At 45.3% G+C, this 17086-nt stretch overlaps 1 long non-coding RNA gene across 2 annotated transcripts in view; it reads left to right on the forward strand.

The window, feature by feature from the left end:
- LOC144894040 (uncharacterized) overlaps positions 1 to 11232 on the forward strand; it is a 34630-nt gene extending 23398 nt beyond the window's left edge. For both annotated transcript variants that reach the window (XR_013624730.1, XR_013624729.1), the window contains exons 2-3: positions 4093 to 4736; positions 10155 to 11232. This is a non-coding gene — a long non-coding RNA (uncharacterized LOC144894040). The remainder of the gene's footprint in view (positions 1 to 4092; positions 4737 to 10154) is intronic.
- Positions 11233 to 17086: the final 5854 nt, after the last annotated feature.

Genomic DNA, 17086 nt, shown 5'->3' on the forward strand with positions numbered 1-17086 from the left:
AGAAGATGACAGTAGGTAACGTTAAGATTAGTTAGTGACTGATACCTGTAGTGGGGACGCAGGTAGATTAGTATGGATGATAATGACGTGGGAGCGCAATAGTTTAAAGGGACGACTGGGAAGCGCAAGTTTCAGAAGGGAGTAGTTAGCTGAGATGATGCCGTGTTTGTGAGAATTGAACAGGTGTGATTGCACAGGTGTGCAACTGGACAGGTGTGTGGAGCAGTGTATGAGTAGTGAGTGTTGTGGATCAGCGCGAATGCGCTTGGGGAGAGAAGGGTGCAGGTGGCACCAGGTGTGAGAGCACAGGTGTGCAAGTACAGGTGTGTGGAGAGAGTTGGAGTAAGTGGTACGGAGTGGTGTGCATGGTGCGAAGGTGTGGATGGGGGAAGAGTGGACCCCCTTTCACGAGTACCCGGGGCGGGTAGTGTAAGTGTTAGGTAGAGGGTACAGGTAAATTGTGGTTGGATATTGGCATCTGTGGTGCGGTTGCAGAATGGTGTTGTGGATGGGTGCATTAGTGTTGTGGAAATGGCTGGGCGTGTAGCCTGTTAGTGTGTGTAGTTGGTTGGGCACTCCACCACTGTGAGGATGTCGGCCAGGTGAGGCCGCAGGTGGGCTCTGGGAGCCGGTAGAGTTGTGGATGGGGCCCGAGGATCCGGAGGATGGACCCGGGTAGCCCAGTGCCAGAGAGGGCACCGAGTGGGGAGAGTGCCAGAGGGCCTTCCCCAGGTAGTTAGGTTAGGGTAAGGAGCAGGTAAGCTCGGAGGCAACCGCAGTGGTGGAGGTGTGCAGGTGGGTAGACCCACTGGGAGAGGTACACGCCACAGCCCAGAAATTGTGCGAGGGCACCGGGAGATGAATCGGGGGAGTGAGACCCCAAATTGAAAAGCACCACAGTTTGGCCAATGGGAATTGGTTTTTAGAACCCATAGTGTAAGAGGGCCAATGGTTTGGCCGGAGAAAGACCCCGGGTAGTGTAAAGTTGTAAAAGTCATTTAGGAAATAGTTAGGATTGAAGAACCTGTCGCACCATACGCAGCCACTTACCTGTGATGATGATGACTCCACACCTGTGTTTTCTTTGTTTGTTGCAGGAAATGAGATTGCTGTGTGGATTTGTGAGACGCATCACGACGTGGATGAGACATTGGGGTGATTCCATCTCTCCCTCCCTAGGAGGGACTGATGTTGAATTGGTAATGGCAAATTTTGATGTTGAGTTGAAAATGGCAAATTTTGATGAGAGTTGAAAATGGCAACTTTGATTGGTTAGGAGGGAGAGAAGACGAATTTGGTATATGGGAGGAACGGGGAAGACAGTAGGGATGTTTGTTGATTTGTAAAGTAGATGTTTATGGGTAGTGTTGTGTTTTGTGGATACAGTAAGGGGTAAGGGAGGGGCCATGTAGGTTACCTGGTGGGGGGGGGGGGCGTACGATAGGAACGTACCTGTCTCACCTGGTTCCCATGTGCCCCCAGTGTGCATCACCTTACATTGCGTGCACTTTTGCGCCCTTGCCACCTTACTCACTTGTCTGCTTCTTTTGTCTCCCACCTCCGAGGATCTGGCTTTGGGGTAGAGAGAGAGGAGAGAGAGGTGCTGGCTGCGCAGTTGTGGGCCTGCACTTTCGCTGTTTGCTGCCGGGATCGATACACCATATGGACCGCAATGTTTGTGGCCACCCACAATGGACCGCAGTTCGTTTGCGGCCAAGCACCACCCGGGAATGGACCTATGGGTCAACGTGGCACCTATGCCATACAGGTGAACCACTTTTAGTTAACACCAAGTGCACCACAAGAAGAGCAAGAGACACCTGCAGGGTTAGGGGTTGTCGAATTTATTTTTATTCCAATGAACAATGGTGACTGCACCGATTGGTGGTGGGGTGGTGCTTTTGATGCTCGGGAAGGGTGCTCTGCACGTTATTAAAGGCCGTCGGCCACAGAGCACTCGTGGGTTGGTGTATCGATGCTGGCAAGCGCGCTCTCTCTATGCATAACATCTGCATGTGTTCCTCCAAAAACAGGTCCTGGATCGTAGTGTAGATATCAGCGTAATCTTGTAAATAATGCTCCCTACCGGCTGTATGTGTAGTTTGAGAATTCTTTCCGGATTCGGTTATCCTGTGGGTGTGTTTCTGTGAAGAGAAGGGTGCAACGTCGCAGGGGGACATATTTACTCATTTGTGAATATCTGTAAAACTGTCGCACTCAGGGTAGAGTTAATAGTAGAGGGAACTACATTGCGTGCCACACTAAAGTAGGTAAAAATTTATCGGGTCGGGACGCCCCGAGGGTAGAGAAGGGTGCAATGTTGCGAATATGGAATTTGGCCTCCATATCCGCTTGTAAATATTCCCCTATTTTCTCCAATACTCCCCAACTTTCCCTAATCCCCCATTCCCTAGTCCCATTGCATGTAAACAACAATCAGTAGAGCCGACCTTCCCCTTATTCCCCCATTAAATGTCGTGCCCAGGTCCACCGCACCACACGTAGACAACTTTCGGACATCTTGCTAGTTATTCTTAATCTATGTCAGTTAAGGCCTCGTTTCCATTAATTATGACTCTTCGTTGCACCAGAATGTGATTATATGGCACCAGTAGTGAGTTTAGGACCTTTCCCATACCTCCTCCCATCTTCTTCCCCGTCTACAACAACAGAGGGGCACGGCGCTGCGCGGGGGGGAGTGTGCGTCCTCCCGCCGGCTCGGTTCGCCGCCATCGACAATGCGCTCCAGACGATGCGCTCCAGACCATGCGCTCCACGGGGTTACCACGAAGGGGCTCCTTGTCAGCTCCTCGTCAAGGGCGGAGCCTGGTAAACCCCCCCGCACGCACCCAATGAGAAGCAACGTGCCGATTCCACGAGGCGGAGCTAACGAGCCGAGGGCGTGTCACTCCCCGCCGGATATACGCGGCCACGCGCCGGATGTGACGTCAGATGCGCCCCCAGCTGGAAAAAAGAACGTTGCCTACGACCGCTGAGAGGAAGAGAACCCGCCTGTGAAAGAACGTTACCACCTCGAGCGCTGTGCAACCTTCCGCATCTCTGGACCGGACCGGGTCGACCCTGTCCTTGAGCCAAGAGTGCACCTTGAGCCATCGATACCCGCTGTCCTTTTCATCAACCCCCGTGTGAGTCAGCCTTGTCCCGTTTGCCTGTCGTCTGTTGGGGAATAATATAAGATTGTGTCTAAGTGCTTGTCTTTCTATGTTGTACCTCTCGTCCCTGTAATCTGACCTTCCGCACGAATATAATCTCCTCCGGAGGTCTTGAGAACCGTATCCCTGGTGTCTGTCATTATAATTCAGCCGTGTGTCTTCTTTTTCCTTATTGAGCCAGCGTGGCGCGGCTTCGTCAACGTTCGAGTACAATCGGGTAATTTGTGCGGACACGACGGCCATTCCGCTCGGCCCACCTTAACATCAAAGTCGTGTCTGTAACAGTATATATGATCAGTGCAATCATACACACAATGTTTATTATATGTATTGGTATGTATGATTCATCCTATAATATACACTGTTTATTATATGTATTGGTATATGATTAATACGATGATATGCACAATGTTTATTGTATGTATTGGTATGTATGATTAGTACAATGATATATTCACAATGTTTATTATATGTGTTGGTATATATGATTAATACTCTATATAATATTCACAATGTTTATTATATGTATTGGTAGATATGATAAGTACTGTCGCGCGATTGCCCCTTGGTTAAGCCCAGGGGATCGTGGATGGAATCGAGCTTACTTGGAGGTGTTTATCCCAATTGATAGCGGACCAATACACCAGCCGGGATGAACTCTGCCGACTTACCTTCACGGCCACAGGCGTCTTCAACCTGAAATCAATTAATAACTCAACCAAAAACAGATGTAAAATGTACAAAAGGAATGATTTATTGAATGGAACCCGAGAACAAGAAAACGCGACGGAAGAAACTAAATCCTAAATCGGGATCCCGCACACCTCACTTCACATACAAGACAAGGGAAAGAATTAATATAAAAGAATCGTCATGTTTGGGGTTTGTGTGGTGCGTCTTATCTGTCTCTGTCATCCAGGTCCCAAGCTCACGTCCAGACGCGGCTCCAGTTGGCGCGAACCGCTCGGGTATTGGTGCGAACACCCCTCAGCGCGCCCGCGCGATCGCTCGTCAGGGCTCCAACCGCAAGCCTCACTCGTCGTTGGCATGCAAACGCATGGGAAGAGAATCGTCGGCGCTGGTCTCTCCACCAAAGTTCATAGGCAAGAACAGGTCAAAAGTCCAAAGGCAAAAACAGGTCCAGCACAAAGGGACAGTCAAGGGAAGGCAAAAGCCAAAGGGAAGAGCTGTGCAGGAAGGAACCAGGAACGAGAAGGGCAAAATGTCTGCTTGCCCATAGTTTTACCGCCCGAGCCTTGACGTCACCGGCGCTTCTCCTCCAATCAGCGCATCGCTTGTTCCATCCTCCTTTGCGCCCTCCACACCAACTGGCCGATGGTGTTCGCGCCTTCCGCACTGAATGGCCGAGATGTCATCGGTCGGTGGCCAATCAGTGTGTCACTCCTTCACCTTCCTTACCCCCAATCACGGGGAAGCCTTTTGTCCCTCCCCCAACCAATCACACGTTCTCCTGGGCGTGGCTCCCAGCCTGCCTGGTACGATGTTTGTCGCCATGGTGGCATACTGCGTGGCCACTGCCTGTTGGTTTTCCGGTCAGTCATGGTAAGGGGGTGGGGGGGGGGGGGGGATTTAATTAGTGTGTGCAATAAGGGCCTATCTAATGTCTATGGAATGTATTGCCATGAGGGACACTGGGATGTTCACAGAGGGAACGACATACAATGGAGTTAGCATATTCCCTACAACTACTTAACATGCCCCGCCCCCTCGTGGCGGGGACGAAGATACACTTAATCCGACATACGGGCTACAGGTCCCTGACTTATTTACATCGAGGTGGTTCCAGCTACCCACGACAGACGAAGCATGATACCTACACAGATCTACCTAGATCTAGATATTCCCCTTTACTCCAAATTCATAACAGCACTCTATAAAATATGCACAATGTTTATTATATGTATTGGTATATATGAGTTGTACTTTATAAAATACACACAATGTTTATGATATGTATTGATATAGATGGTTAGTACTATATAAAATATACACAATGTTTATTATATGTATTGGTATTTATGATTAGTGCTATATAAAATATACTCAATGTTTATGATATGTATTGATATATATGATGAGTACTATATGAAGTAATGGCAACCACCATCTTACTATAATTCACCAAATGTCCGTCTGTCTGTCTGTCTGTCTGTTTGAAGGTGCCGTAAAAACTGCTGAACCGATCGCAAAGATATTTTGGGTGGATAATCCTGGGATCTGCAGGAGTAAAGTAGGCTATTTAGTTTTCCCAATTTCAACTTTAGTCTCCAGCATTCTCAGGTTTTGACTCCCGCATAACATTCGCGTTCGCATAACGTTCATTGTTCTCATTGTGACGATGTTGTTTTCCCGGGTGCTGCACAAACGGCTGCACCGATCAAACTCGGTGACCTCAGACAAAGACCTTTTATAAGGACACGGGTTGAATCCCTGCTTGAGAGAATTCTAACCCATTTCAACTGAAGGAAACATGTGTTGGGAGTACACACGACATAGCGATTGTGAACACGATTATCGACAACGATTCACGATCACGATCATCACGATCATAGTGTATCGATCACTGTGGGACATTTGGTGAATTATAGTAAGATACTGTTTAGATTTTGATGATTTGCGTGTGATATGATTTAACGGATGTTTATATGAATCGTTTAAAATAAAAAAAAGCCTTCAATTTCTGATATTTTACCTTTTCATTTGGGCCTCCCAATTGAAGCCCCGCCCATAGGGCGGTTGCCGTTGCTAGTTAATAGAATAGTTATTTCATAGCAGAACATTACCTTCATCCCCTTCCCCTTATTTTGGGTTAGTACGTCGTTATGCGTTTGGGAGGGAAATAAAGGCTCTCCCCTCATAAGGAATATTTAGCCAGGCAGATGCACCAAGATTGCATCCACAGTAATTGATTCAATGTATTGAAGGACAGAAGACAGACCAAAGACCATTGGGATATGCACCAGGTAAAAGCACATATACAATGTTTATTATATGTATTGGTATATATGTTTAGTACTCTATATAACATACACAAAATGCTTATTAGATGTATTGGTATATATGATTAGTACTATAATATACACAATGTTTTTTATATATACCCATTGATAGATATGATTAGTACAAGTGCTGGGCCTTTATCGGTATTGGTAATCAGCACAGGCCGATATCGGCAATTTTTCGGTAATCGGCATTGGCCGATTTGCGTCAGTGTTTAGTGCTGCTGACTGATTACAGTCCTGTACTATATACACCCCAAAAACCCCGAGTAGCTTTCACCTTTGTTTCAGGTAAATTTCAACAAATAAAAAACAACGTTGAATTGTAATTATGGACGTTTCAAGGAGATGGGCATAAACATTATTCTTTATAAACAGCTGGCAATCGCAATGTGTAGAAAAATTTGGTTTAGTAATTTGGAAAACATGTTAGTATGTCAAACGGATCATAAAACAGGCGTGATCAAATTTATTTTGCTTTTAAACTCACAAAGAGAAACAACATAACGTTTCTAAAGCACACCCGATTCGTATTAATTGACCAATTGTTTTAGAAACAGCCACAGGAACAAAGGAAAATGCAATCGCTCATATGCTGCTGAGGTTAAAAGTTAAAACCCTACTAACTAGCCAAGTTTGTCTTGACGTCATACATTCCAGGCATACCCACCCGAGTGCAACAAAGCGTCAGTTAAATTTATCTTTTCACATTTCAAAGGCGGGTCTACCATATTCTGGGCCCCCGAGCAAAAGGGGCACATTTCACATGCAGTCTTCAACAGCCCCATTGTATAACACGTTAACTTATAGGTACGTTATAAGTGCATACTGCATTTCCGGTTCCCGGTGCACTGGCTTGAATGTTTTGCTGCATGATCCCGAAGTCCAGCATTATTTGGAATTATTTTCTGATTAACCCGCTTGATCAAACTTTGGCCGATTGATTTGAAGATTGTTCGGAAAGGAATCCTTTTGTAACCCAGGGACTCCATGCACTGTATTTTGCATAAACTTGCTTTTCACACAAACAAACAAGCATAAACCTCTTCATTTCAGCTTCAGCTTATCGAATGAGCATTTGGTAGCTTATAATTTGTTTACAAATGACAGGATGTTGTGCCGTTCAATGCATCAATCTATTGGAGAAAGGATTTTTTTTAATGTATCGATTCACAACCACTCAATAACGTCAATCTGGCATAGTGTCCACTTCATGTCTAGACAATGCATTATGATGTCATTATTTAGCACTTTATAATCGGCATCGGTATCGGCCGACTTTTCTTTTTCTTTTTTAAAAATCAGTAATCGGTTATAGTCAAATTTTCTAATTGGCTCAGCACCAATCGATTTACATGACATTTTTATGACTATTTTTTTGAATTATGACATTCAGTTCATGGTTTCAATCCATCTATTCAATCAGTCTATTCTCTCACTTTCAATCCCTCCTTTCAACCCCGTGACCAGTTCATTCCCACCTCCGGTCCATCTGTTTGTTCAACCCTTCACCCATTCATTATTGATAATTAGCATCCATCCAAACTCGTACTGACAACCATATCGCCCGTGAGTAACGATGAATCTTATTAGCAATTATCGTCTGGGTTGGCCGTCATACCTTCTTGCACCACTATGTTCGTCATCAAGAATTCCTTTTCAAACACGCCAAATGTGGGGAGTATGAGGGCTCGGTATTTCAGACATGCCAGTTGCTGCACAGCGAACCTGAGCACCTTTTCAAGCACATTATGTACTGTCCAGGGTGCCACGTTGCTCGATATGCAGTGCCCTCCATAAGTATTGGAACAACAACAACAACAACAACAGGCATTTTAAGGCCATTTTCCTGCTAGAGTGGGGGTTAGCCTTGCGGGCCCCATGACAATCTTCTCCATTTTGCCCTATTTTCTGCATCTCCTCTTGTTAATCCCCTTGTCCGCTTTTCTTCTTCCACCACCTTTAACCAAGTCTTTCTCGGTCTTCCCCATCCTCTACTCCCTTCTACCGTCTACTCATGGTTTAATTTCCATCACTCTTCTCAACCAGTCACTTTCATCCTTCCTCAACACATGAACAAACCATCTCAACCTGTTTCTCTTCACTGCATCCATCACAGGCTCTATTCCCATCATCTTTCACAATTCATCCTTTGTCTTCCTCTCTCTTAACGATACTCCACACATCCACCGAACCATTCGCATTTCCTCCCTTTCCAGCCTTCGTTGATGCTCTACATTCATTACCCATGTCTCGCTCCCATAAATCATAACACTTCTCACACATGCAGCATACACCTTTCCCTTCAGCTTCAACGACACCCCTCCTCATCGGCACGCCACTCAGTTCCCGAAACTTCTTCCATGCACATCTCACTCTAGCAACCGTTGCCGAGTCTGATCCACCTTCTCCATTCAGCATGTCTTCTAGGTAGCAAAATGTTTTCACACCTTCCAGCTTCACGCCATCTCCAAGATCCAACTCAACGTTTCCTCCATTTGCAGCTCCCTCTGTGCACACCTTACACTTGAATGTAGTTGCCACACTGGTTAATGACCCTCTCAGACCACTACATTTTTGATGAACCCACTCAGCGCACATTGTACATTGAATGGAGTTCACTCTGACACCCTTCCTGCACACAGCACACGGCCACTTCCCAGTTCTTTCCACCTCACCACATGCTTTACCACTTGCTTCCTGCACGAAGTATTGGAACAGTGAAGTCGAAATTGTTATTATTGCTATACACTCAATAAATTTCGATTTGAGATCAAAAGATGAATGAGGCAAGAGTACAGAAGATCAGCTTTTATTTCTTAGTATTTCTATGTATACATGTTTTATCATTGCAGAACAATAGCACTTTTTATGTTCAGTCCCCTCATTTTCGGTAAGCAGAAGTATTGGAACAGAGTAACTTAAAGTAAGTTAAAGTAGTACAATAGTTAGTATTTGGTTACGTATCCCTTGCATGCAACAACTGCAGTGAGCCTGTGACCCTTTGACATCACCAACCTCTTGGTATCTTCCTTTGAGATGCTTTTCCAAACTTTTACTGTAGCCATTTTCAGTTGTTGTTTGTTTTTGGGGGTTTCTGACCTTAGTCTTCTCCTCAGCAAATGAAATGCTCCATTTGATTTAAATCAGGAGATTGACTTAGGCAGTCTAAAACCTTTCACTTTTTACCCTTGATTAATTGCTTGGTCACATTGATATTGCCAATGATGAAAAAATTTCTTGTACATAGGCAGACAAAATCTTTCTGTACACTTCTGAATTAATTCTGCTGATGCCATCATTAGTTACATCATCAATAAAGATGAGTGAGCTAGTTCCAGAGGCAACCATGCAAGCCCAAGCCATGACACTACCTCCACCATGCTTCATATATGAGGGAGTATGTTTTGGATCAAATGCAGTTCCTTCCTTTCTCCACACTTTCACCTTTCCATCACTTTGGTAGAGGTTAATCTTGGTCCATCTGTCCATAAAACTTTGTTCCAGAACTCACTGGCTCACCTCTGTTCATCTTGGCAATTTCTAATATGGCTTTTCTATTTTTTTTGCTGGTGAGAGGTTTGCATCTTGCGGTGTAGCCTTTGTAATTCTGTAGTCAAAGTCTTATATGAATGGTAGACCGTGATACTTTCACCCCTTCACTCTGGAATTTGTTGGTAATTTCACTGACCGTTATTTTACGTTTTTTTCTTCATAGCTCTCATGATTTTTCTGTCTTCAACAGCAGTTGTTTTGCTTCGTTAACCTGACCAGTGTCTATTGCTAAGTACACTAATGGTTTCTATTTTTTTTCAAGATATTCCAAATTGTTGTATTTGCTATGCCCAAATATTTGTGCTATGTTCTTTCCGTTTGAAATGTTATGTTCTTTCAGCTTCCAAATTGCTTGCTTTTCTTTCATAGACAGTTCTCTGGTTTTCATGTTCCTTCATGCCTACAGACTCCCCCAAGGACTCCCAAGGCAAAAAGCAAGACCAGACATTCACACCTCTTTTCATATGTGATATGTGATATGTGTGATATGTGAATTCATATGTGAACGATAATAAATTTGACTTCACTGTTCCAATACTTCTGGAGGGCACTGCATGTACTGTATAGAGGATCATTTGCGCATGTGGGGATGGCTGGGGACTTCCCACGCTGTTGCGGGCACAAGGGGTGTTGCTTAGGGGCGTTGTTGAAATCCTCCTCAGTGGCAATGGGACTTTCCACCCAGTGCATCGCGGCAACTGCCCCCTTCAAACGTGCACCAATGGGAAAGGCTGCACACACAATGCTCACTCGGAAGCTCTGCTCTGAGTGGCAAGCATATAGTGGAGAATGAATCTTTATTCAGGGCAGTTGTGTGCACGTCAGAGATGCTTCAGAACAATCTGGCCATTGTGTGTATGTCAGGGTTGCTTCAGAATGAACTGTGACGTTGTGTGGAAGCCATTACTAGTGCTGCCTACTCCAAGGATCGCCTGCCAGAATGAACCACGCTGGGTCGCGTTGGGTCCAGGGCAAGCAATGCTGGATCCAGAGTGATGCAAGGGCACAGTGATGCCGCGGAGGTTCTGACATGCAACACGGCACCATCACATTATCACCACATTAACATTCCATCGCCCTCCTCATTACAACCTTTCTTTAGCCCATTATAACCTGCCTATATTATTTGGCCCGATACAACCCTGCCTGATTGTGTGAGGTGAGCTTGGAGTTGTTCAAATACTCCAAACTGCCTCTTTCATTCTATTATTCATTCTTTGCTTTTTCTTCTCAAGGAATACCACTTCTTCTCAAGGAATGGATGCAGGTACCTTGTCTCGTTGTTTGTGTTGAGGTTTATAAGGATACCAGCTGAGGTTAGGTCTGCTATTTTGTGTATTTTTACTTTGCTTGTTTTGCTGTAAATACCATGTAAAGACCTAACCCTAACCCTTTTTCCTTTTATTTTGCTTTGCTGAATAAAGACCTGTAAATAAAGTGTTTTTCACCTTTGCTTTATAAATAAATAATAGTTGTGCATTTTCCTTCTGTTGCCTTCCCGTACCTTCTTCCATTGATCCGATGCAAGGGTGTACATTATGGATAGCCAGTTCAGCCGCACAGTTCCTTTTCGATAGTGTTTAGTCAGCGTTCACTCATGGTGTGCTCTGCTATAGTAGTGATGGTAGCTGGAAGACGGGTGAACGCTGAGGGTTGGTCCTTTGCTGAGGTCATTGGGTCACCAACAGGTAACATGACATAAAGGTAGGTGAAGAGACCCTGCTAAACTGAGTTATCCCAAACGACATCCGCGGTTGCTTAAAAACTTGTCGGGACGCAGAGTTATCCTTGCCTAGTGGCGTCAGGGAGCAGGTCCGATAAACCCCCTCATGGTAACTTCTGACCCCTGGTGTCATAACAATAGATTTAAACTGACCATAGATTTATCTAATGTTAATCTTACTACCACCAACTTCAATTTTTAATAGATGATCTAGGCTCGTGGAAGAGCTAGGACACAACAGATCATGACAAAACCTAACTAGAATGGCACTTGGAAAATGGCAACCTCCACCAGGCTCAACAGTTTATGTTTTGTATCCCACTGATAGGCCGGACCTGATTCAGACCTGAACCAAAATCGAATCAGCTTGTTCTTGTCACATAACCAACTAATCCACCAAGTTTTGTCATAACCCATCCACAACTTTTTGAAATATCATGCTACATATCGTTTTTGACCCCATCACTCAATAGTGAAGAATCACTTAAGAATTGAAAAAAAAACCATAACCTCCATCCTCCTTCGGGGGCAGAGGTAACAAGGGGAACAGCAGGATAAAGGGGAAACGCCAACAGCAGGGTGGATGAAGACGTTAGACGGAGACGGATAAACAAGGGATGCAGGTAACGGTGATGGCTATAGGAGATCGCCAAGGGTGGATAAGATAGATACATTTAAGCTAAATTCTGGGAGGGGCAGGGGTGGTTTAACGGGTGTAGAAAAGATAAAGACTTTGGATGGGTGATGACCTGAGATGGCGGTGAACAGCTGTCTTGAAGACCTGAAGGAAAGAATAGGATTGAAGAGAGTGTCGAAGGTGGTTTCACAGGTGGGTAAAACGAGGAATAAATGAGTGGAGGTGTGCAGTGGTTATGGATTTAGGCCGATGCAATAGGAGAGGGGTGCTGATGCACCGCGTGCATTCTGCAGATACCTAAGAGAGGGACAAAGCATGGAGAGGGCAGATGGTGCAAGACAAGAAATGAGGTGGAAGAAGACAGAGAAACCAGTGACCTGTCGGCAATTGCAAAGTGATAGGCCCATCGACTTAGGTTCTCATGAGAGATTCCAATTATCTTGAAAATCTTGATTTTCCACAGCATCAAGCTGAGAAAGATGGGAGGCAGGGGCCCAGCCCAAAGGGGGAAGCAGTACTCTATAAAGCTGCGGATGATAGCCTTGTAGGTCGATACTCAGGTGCACCAAGGACGGACATTGCACAACGGAGGTTGCCCAGGCGGTGTCTGGCTTTGGAGGCCAACTTTGCAAAGCGGCTTACCAAGAGAGATCGTGGCTGAGAGCGAGACCCAAGAGTTTGAGGGACTGTACCTCTTTGAGACAGTTGTTGAGAAAGTAAATGGGTGGGTTTGCGGTACTGTCCTTCCAGAGAGAGAGAGAGAGAGTGTGTGATATTTCTGAGGATTGAAAGACATATTCCAAGTGTTTGACCAGTTTGTGATTTTGTGATGGTCTGAAGAGAGGGAAGAGGGTGCAGCCTGTCTGTCAGAGGGATGAGGGATGTCATAGCAGAGAGTGGAGTCATTAGCAAAGAGATGAAGAGGAATTTGCAGAGAGTCAGTGAGATCATTGATGAAGATTAGGAATAAGATGGGGCCGAGAATACTGGGTTCTCCCACCTTGACAAGGAGAGGAGAAGAAAGGGTTCCGTTGAGAGCAACACGTTGGCTAAGAGAGTAGAGGAATTCAGTAATCCAAGAGTGGAGTTGGTCTTGGATTTCATAGGCAAACAGTTTGGAGAGCAAGGCGTGGATGCCAGACTGTATCAAAACCTCGAGATATGTCCAGAGAGACGGCCCTAATCCCATGTCCGATATTGAGGGCCTTCATCCATTGTTGGGAGAGTAGAAGTGGCATATCCAAGGTAGATGTGACCAGGTCTGAATCTAAATTGGTGCTGTTGGAGAAAAGGATTGATTTTATGTCAACTGTGATGATGGATTCATGACCTTGCTGATGATTTGAAGGAAGCTAATTGGTCTGTAGTTAAGGGGATCCGTTTTTGCAACTTTCTGTGTAATGTCGTGATGTTGACTGTTTTCCAAGCAGACGAAAGATGATCTAGGGTAAATGATAAGGTGAAAAGAGCAAAGAAAGGAAGTGCAAGAGCAGAAGAGAAGACTTTAGGACACGTTAGCTGATGCCGTCCAGTCCTGTTGCAGAGTTTCTGGAAACTTTTCCACCTTCTCAGGTGCAAAATACACAGAATTCAGAAGTAGGTGGGCACACAGAGAGAGAGGGGTGAGGGACATAAGATTTGGAAGCAAACACGGAATTGAGGCATTTGGCCTTCTCATGAGTGGAGTAGCTGTGGTGCCATTTCAGGTGAGGGAAGGGATGGAAGGGGAGCATACACCAGAGACAGAGTTAACAAGGTGTCCCCAAGTTTTAGAGGAGGGAGATAAGTTTGAAAGCTCATTCCTGAGATTCGACAGATGTTGTTTTCTGGCTCTCTTGAGAGGAGACACACACGATATAGAGTCGAGGCTTCTAGAGGAGCTAGGATTATTGATTCTTCAGAGGCCTCAATTATTTCCACCTTATTGAGTGGTCAGCTGGGGAACGTTCTTGACCCGTCTATTATGAACCGGTTCAAGAACGGTCCTATAAGCCTCTGGCCAAGCCTAACCTTAGAATGAAGGTGCAGGATTTTTTTATTTGTTCACCTCTTTGCAAAAGACTCTCTGCATGGATTTTTAACCTCCACCAGTAAGTGCTGGCTTCTCACCTTCGAAAATGCAATAAATACATTCAATCGTGGATTTAAGGTATTGGGAATAATAATCATAATTTCACAAATACGAAGGCAAATCATAAAGTTTTTCATCCAGACATACCGAAACTCGGCACAGCTGGTCATTCTTTTCTAAGTAGTTTGTGTCATATTGTTGCCATCGGCCAGTGTTTTTTTTTGGCATTGGAATAATTATCATGTTTTTCGGGTTTGAAACTGTTGGAAAAGCAGGAAAAACCCTTTGACAAACAATAAAGGAGATTTGTTGCAAAGATCCATTTTTGGCTTTGCTCTCTTTCGGTTAGCTGGGAACCACAGCGCCCCCAACTGTTTCAAATCTGCTCATCTGCTCTTCTGCTCTTGCTGGGACGGAGTCTCTGATATACTCTTACAGTCTTACAAAATTACTTTGAATATCATATGAAAAGATTTAGTCAATATGATTGTGCCATGTTTCTCGAGTAGTCCAGGAGCAGGGCCTGGGAAAAAAAAGGTCACCTTCAACCCACACCACAAGGCTTGACTGTATATTCTGTTAGGGCAACCTAACACTTTTTACTTTTGGAATATTTCTAGTATTGCAGAATGGCACTTGTCATTCCAGATTGTCACTCACTGTCAAATCACTGTCACTGTCACCTGGAGTGTAACTCCAGATTGTGCTATAGGTCTTTTTTTCCTGAAGGCCATTTTGTATAGTAGTGGTTAGCAATGACAATTTGTCTAAAAATAGGGTTATGATCTCAAAGTCTGTTGTTCCCAATGCAATTTTTAAAATCATATTAATGGTATATGTGTAATGTAGCAAATAACAGCCTACTGCACCATGCTTCTGCTATATTTTTTTGGTGTTTGCTTTAGTGTGGGACATCTTGCCTGATATAAGGGGGGTATCACCAACTTCTATCTACCCATCCCAACTCTCTCTTCCTCATATGTGTTGATTTCAACTGTCACCATGCCAGTTGGTTGGGTGTGGGCACATCTCTCACCAGCCATGGCTCCTCAGCAAAGGGCTTCTGCGACTCACTGGGACTGAAACAGTCTATCAATTTTCCGACCCGGATCTCAGTCAACGGATCATCTTCTCTTCTCGACTTGGTTATGGAAAACTTCCCTGAAAATGTCTGCTGCTTTTCTTTTGCTCCAATCGGCTCATCTGATCATGTGCTTGTTAAAGTGGACATCTCTCTGACCATTCTCAGAGAGCCTCCTCAGCGTCGACGAGTCTGGCATTTCACTCAGGCCAACTGGCACGGTCTTCAAGCAGCCATCAATCATCTGGACTGGTCTCCCATCTCTACCGCCTCTGACATCAACTCATCCTGGGAATTCTTCCAAAGTAAATTGCTCTCTCTCATGCACAGATTTATCCCATCTCGCAATTAGTTGTCATACCCTTCCTCCCGTCCATGGTACACGGCATCGTGTGGTGAGGCAATTGTCCTGAAACAACTTGCCTTCGCCTCCTGGAAAGCAAATCCAAAGGAAGGAAATCTCATTTCCTTTCACAAAGCCCGAAACAAGTGTGTGTCCACCCTCAGGAGAGCCAGGAAACACTATCTCTCCGTTCTCAAGACCGAACTCTCTTATCTGTCTCCTTCTTCCAAATCCTGGTGGCATCTGGTCAAACCCGTTTCTGGTGTTTGTTCCCCCTCCATCCCCTCCCTTACCTCAATTGGCTACACAGCTGACTCCGCACGTGAAAAAGCTGAATGCCTCAACTCTGTGTTTGCCTCTAAATCTTGTGCCCCATACCCATCCCTTTCTGTACCCACCGTACCCAGTCATACCCAGCTGTTCCTGGACTCTGTGTCCTTTCCTCCTGACAAAGTGGAAAAGTTTCTGTCAACCCTCGACTCTGATTCTGCAACTGGACCTGACGGCATCATCCCACGGGTCCTAAAATCCTGCTCCGCCGCTCTTTCACTCCCTCTCTTTGTTCTCCTCACCCTCTCTTTTGCTCAAGGTCATTTGCCATCAGCTTGGAAATCAGCCAACATCACCGCTTTCCACAAAAAAGATGCAAAAACAGATCCTCGCAACTACAGAGCAATCAGCCGTCTCCCAATTATCAGCAAAGTCATGGAATCCATCATTGCTTCGGGTATCAAATCTTTCCTCTTCCCAAATGGCTTGATCTCTGATCATCAATTTGGTTTCAGACCAGGTCACTCTATTCTGGACGTGCTGCTTCTGCTGTCTCAACAATGGATGGAGGTCGTCAATGCCAAGCAGGAAATTAGAGCAGTCTCCCTTGACATATCACGTGCCTTCGATACGGTCTGGCACCCCACTCTGCTCACCAAACTCTCCTCTTTTGGTATCCATGGAAATCTCCACGCTTGGCTTGAGGACTTCCTCTCTAATCGGAGTCGACGTGTGGCCCTGAATGGGTTTCTCTCATCTCCCTTTCCTGTTCAGGCTGGAGTTCCTCAAGGCAGTGTTCTGGGCCCTCTGCTTTTTCTGGTCTTCATCAATGATCTCTCTGACTGTCTTGAAAATCCTCTCTATCGCTTTACTGATGACTCCACTCTCTGCCGCTCCATTCCTCATCCCTCAGATCGGCAATCTGCAGCCTCCACATTCTCCGCAGACCTGGACAAAATCACAGATGGGGCAAACAAGTGGAACATGTCTTTCAATCCTGACAAATCTCACACTCTTACGATGTCTCTCCGAAAAGACCGACTGGACAACCCTCCCATCCACTTTCTGAATAATCCTCTCCAAGAAGTTCTGTCACTCAAGCTTTTGGGTCTCACTATCTGCCATGATCTTTCCTGGGAAAACCACATTTCAAATCTGGCCTCCAAAGCCAGTCGCCGACTGGGCATCCTCCATCGTGTGAAGTCCTTCCTTG

Source organism: Myxine glutinosa, chromosome 10 (genome assembly GCF_964187855.1).
Source record: "Myxine glutinosa chromosome 10, kmMyxGlut1.1, whole genome shotgun sequence".
Taxonomy (NCBI): Eukaryota; Metazoa; Chordata; class Myxini; order Myxiniformes; family Myxinidae; genus Myxine; species Myxine glutinosa.